This window comes from Cucurbita pepo, chromosome 9 (genome assembly GCF_057944985.1).
Source record: "Cucurbita pepo subsp. pepo isolate OVF chromosome 9, ASM5794498v1, whole genome shotgun sequence".
In the NCBI taxonomy this organism is placed as follows: Eukaryota; Viridiplantae; Streptophyta; class Magnoliopsida; order Cucurbitales; family Cucurbitaceae; genus Cucurbita; species Cucurbita pepo.
The window spans coordinates 7,815,610-7,820,521 of record NC_141806.1 but is presented as its reverse complement, the minus strand read 5'-3'; positions in this window follow the sequence as shown (position 1 = coordinate 7,820,521).

Genomic DNA, 4,912 nt, shown 5'->3' with positions numbered 1-4,912 from the left:
TAAAATCTAAGAACCAAGCATCACTCCTTTTTGTTTCATGTCTTTTCATATGAGCCATTAACAACATTTCATCCTCTTCTTCTAGCTTTGCCTACTTCAATTCATTATTCTTCTTTGGATATTCATATTGAAAATGACCTAAGTCATGACACCTATAACATTCAACAGTTGCTTTGTTGAAAGTTGATCTTCCTCTTCCGCGTCCTCTGCCCATGTAAGTTCCTCTTCCTCTATTACTTATTTCCGTTTGACCTTCAACTTTTAGAACTTGCTCCTCTCCATTAATGCTGGATCTTCAAAAATTTTGTTCATGCACCACCAACGAACCTTTTAATTCATCAATGGACATGTTATCAGTATCTTTAGATTTCTCAATGGATACTACAACATAAGTAAATTTTTTAGTCAGGGTATGCATAATTTTTTCTACAATTTTCTTGTCAGGCATATCTTCTCCATTGCTTCTCATCTTGTTGGAGATTATCATCACTCTTGCAAAATAATCTGTGATACTTTCATCCTTCTCATCTCTAGGATCTCAAATTCTCTCCTTAATGCATTAGGAAGGAATTTCTTCACTTTTTGGATTGCACCAAATTTTTGGTTCATTGAGTCCCAAACAATCTTCGCTGTGCGATGATCCAAAATTTGTTCAAAGACAGTACGATCAATTTTCTGGAAGAGGTAATGCTTTAATTGGTGATCTTTGACTCTAGCATCATCAAGGTGGCCCTTTTGTGCCTCAGTCAGCATTGTTCCTTCATCTTGTTCTGAGAAACCAATCTTTACCACACTCCATAGACCTTTTGCTTTGAGCAATTTTTCCATCAGCTCACTCCAATGATCATAGTGATGATCGAAGTGAGGGATCTTCGTTAAAGTTTTGTCTTCACTCATACTCTCTCTATTTGATCAGTCAAAAATTGCTAATTGTTAGGTTGTCACAGAAACATAAACAATTGGAGTTTCAATTCATGATATTATTGAATATTTAACTTGACTTTTATAGCTTTACAAATAATCAGAAATAGAAACTAACCAAGATAGTTAAACTAAATACCGAAAAATACTCTAACTATCCAAAAGAAACGAATCTTTATTTAACTATTTTTGACATAATCAAATTATTCTAACGGTGTTTGCATTTGCATGGCCACTTATAGTGGGTCAAGAATAGAGACTGTGACACGTGAATAAGGTAGACTCATATTTAAATTCCTCATCTTCGGTTAAAATAGGTTTTTTTTTGCATTTCACGGTTTTAAATTATTCTGTATTTGTTTTTATTTTTTCTAAATTTAAGTATTTCGTATTTAAACACGTAAGACCTTGACTGTATTTTCTAGAGAAGAGGACGTTTGAAATGTTTTCGAGATTTATTTATAGATGATGTTTTCTTTTAAGAGTTATAATTTAGGGTCATTACAATTGGTATCAGAGCCCTAGGTTTTAGATTTTGTAGACTACCTTACGATGTATAGAATAGCCTACGATGTAGGCTTGACACGTTCCATGGTCCCAACTTCGATGCTTTGTCCTCGTCAGGTATGCCTTACATAAGATAAGAAAAGAGAAACGTTTTTTAAGGCACCCCTGTAAGGGGGACGGAGGCATTGCAACTCTGAGACCGTGGCACAGGTCTTGTGCTACTACATTTTTCATATAAAGGTTTCATGTAAAGATTAAAGAGATTGATGTACTATTGAAAATAATGAAATCATTCAAAGATGTAAAGATTATTCGATCAATTCTAAAATAAAAATAAAAATAGGGATTTGAATTTCTAATTTTATCTTTCTTTTTACTCCTACTCTGAGATTTATAACATTATATCATAATATAGAATAAAACATGTAAATCATCTAGTGGCGTGGTGTAGTTGGTTATCATGTCAGTCTAACACTGTAACGAATCGGAACTTTAAAAAAATATTCAGTTGCTGGAAATTTCGTGACCCACGTGAAAGTCGTGCTCCCCCAACCCCTCACAACTCTCCCTCGACCTTCAACCATCGCCACATGAACGGTAGCAACCACTCCAAGACACTCAAACCACTTGCAACAAAGAAGAGAGTGAAAAAATGAGAGAGAGAGAGAGAGAGGGAATTATCGAAAATGCCGACGAGTTCCAAAAATGAAACCCACAACCTTAAACCGTTAGATCCGTCATCAAAACGCTTGAAACACGTCGTGAAGAGAAGGTCAACTGTCTAGGACACGTTTCATGCTGTATTTTTGTCGTCGTGATCATGAAAAAGGAGATCAAAATTGAGTTTCAAAAATATCGAAGATTCGTCATTACAGGTGCCTACAAGCAACGAAAATTCATGGAAGGGGAGAGGAGAGGTCCATAGAGAGAAAGGAAGAGAAAAAAGAAGAGAAAAGAGGTTAGAAACGTCGCAGAGAGGAGAGAGAAAATCGTGCAAAGAGTCGGGCGAAGAAGAAAAGATCCGTCGGAATCTAGGTCGGACTTGATCCAAACTCGATGCCCAGCACGTAAGCCTGCGACCCAAAATTCGTTGGCCCAGCAGCCAGAGGCTGGTTAAGCTTGCGACCCGCATACAACCTGTGCCCACTCTACAACCCAAAACAAATGTATAAACCTAAGGATCAATCCCAGCTCGACCTAAAACCCAATAATCAACCTAGTAGCCCAAACTTATCTGCGGCCCAGCCCGCGAACCGAAGCTCAGCAGCTCAGCAACACACCTGCAACCGATGACCTACGAAACAACAAGAATCGCGATCCAAACAAGAACTTTGACCTGTGCCTTGACCCGAGATGTCTGCGTTGTCATGTCTCGCTCAGATGTCAGCACATGTCAAGCTGCAGCGCAAGCAGCCCTTCGACTTGAGCGAATTGGATGGCGCAGCGGCGGCTATTCGGCTCGATTTTCTAATTTTTCTTGATTTCTACCGTTTCGACTCTCTCGGACCTATTTTCGACCCCGATTAAGGTAACTGAGGTTGTTTTAGAGTCATATTTCACATTATTAATTGAATTTTAATTTAATTGTGCAATACTAATAGAAAGTGACGAACAGTGTGATAGGAAACAAACTCTGGCGACTTTTGGAGCAGTGAGGAACAGGAGCATACATTTAGCATAATTAGGGAGAACTCCAACTAAGGTTAACCAAGTAAGTGGTCTTACTACAAGATAAACTAGAAATTGTATATGCTACAATTTATGATGTATGAGTTGTATCATCGGATGTCGTATACTAGTATATGATAATGTATGAGTATACGGTGAAGTATGAGTATATGGTGATGTATGAGTTATGATGTTTGATGATGTGCGTAATATATATATTTCGACGAATGACGTACTTGATATGCTTGATGCAATTTATGGCAAGATGATTATTATGATGATTGCATGACATTTGTCTTAATATGTTGATATTTTTCATATTAAGCATGTATATGATGATGAGTGTCATATTGCATCATGTCGATAGACCGACGTAGGACACAACCCGAAGAGCATGAAAATGATATTAATATAAATATCCAATGAGCATGTCTTACTTAATGTAACATAGAGATGAGACTAGAGGGTTGTGCCATTAGAGATTATAAGATGGAAACTAGATGCCTCATGCATGTTGTTTGTTCATAAGCATAGGAAAACTTCCCCAAAGACGATGAGTGCGGACGTGCACAGTATGATAATAAGGGTATTCATGGAGAGCATGACACCAAGGTGTTCTGCTGACCTCCAGACGTCGCTATAGATTAGCTTAATCATAGAAGGTCCAGGGGTGTGCGAGCCCCCTAGGAATTCACATTTGCACGTATAGGTCGTGTGTAAGGAAGTACTATACATCCATATTAGTCTGAGACTGGAGGCCACCCCTGAACAGAGATAAGTTCGAAGAGCATGATTGCATGTGTTTGTTAGGTTTTGACTGAAGAATAACTAAGTCTGAAACATAAACAATGGGAAGAATAACTAAGCCTGAAACATAAACAATGGGAGTTTCAAGTGATAGATATTATTGAATAGAGAAATTGACTTCTTTACAAGTAACCAGAAATAGAAAGTAACCACATACGTTGCAAAATTTTAATCTAAATACCTAAAAATACTCTAATATAAAAAAGAAACCATCTTTATTAGCTATTTTTGACATAATCAAATTCTTCTAACAGTCCCCCTTGAACTTATTCTTCTTTGTCAAGAATTAGCTCAAGTTAGAGAAACTCTACACACCAAGTTCTTCACGCAACTTCTAAAATGATTCTAATTTTAGAGGCTTTGTCAACAAATCAGCAAGTTGATTTTATGTACCACAACTTAATAAATTAACGGATCCTTCTTATGTGTTTGAAACATCTATGTAGAACTGAATTTTTGGATTGCTTAATAGTTGAAATATTATCACACATTAGCTTTTTGAGAGTGATTGATCTCTTTGAGTATCCTCCTCATCCAAACAGCTTGACATGCACAGGCACTAGAAGCAACAAACTCAGCTTCTGTGGTTGATAAGGTGATTATAGGCGGCTCATGAGAAGACCAAGCTACTGCTCCTCCACTCATCATAAACACATAGCCTGAAGTACTCTTGCTATCATCAATGTCTTTGGCATAGTCAATGTGAGTAAATCCAATTAAATCACTAACTCCTCCCTTTCTATAAATAAACCATAATCTACCATACCTTTCGAGTACCTTAAAACCCTTTTAGTTTTTGCAAAATGTTGTCGTGTTGGACATGTCATAAAATGAATAATCAAACTTACAACAAACATGAGATTAAGACGAGTAGCTGTGAGATACATCAGACTTCTCACTATTTGTTTATACAAAGTTACATCTACTTTTGCACCATTTTCATCTTTGCCAATTTTTTTGTCCTTAAACAATGGGCTTACAAACAAAATTGTAATTCTCTATGCTAAAT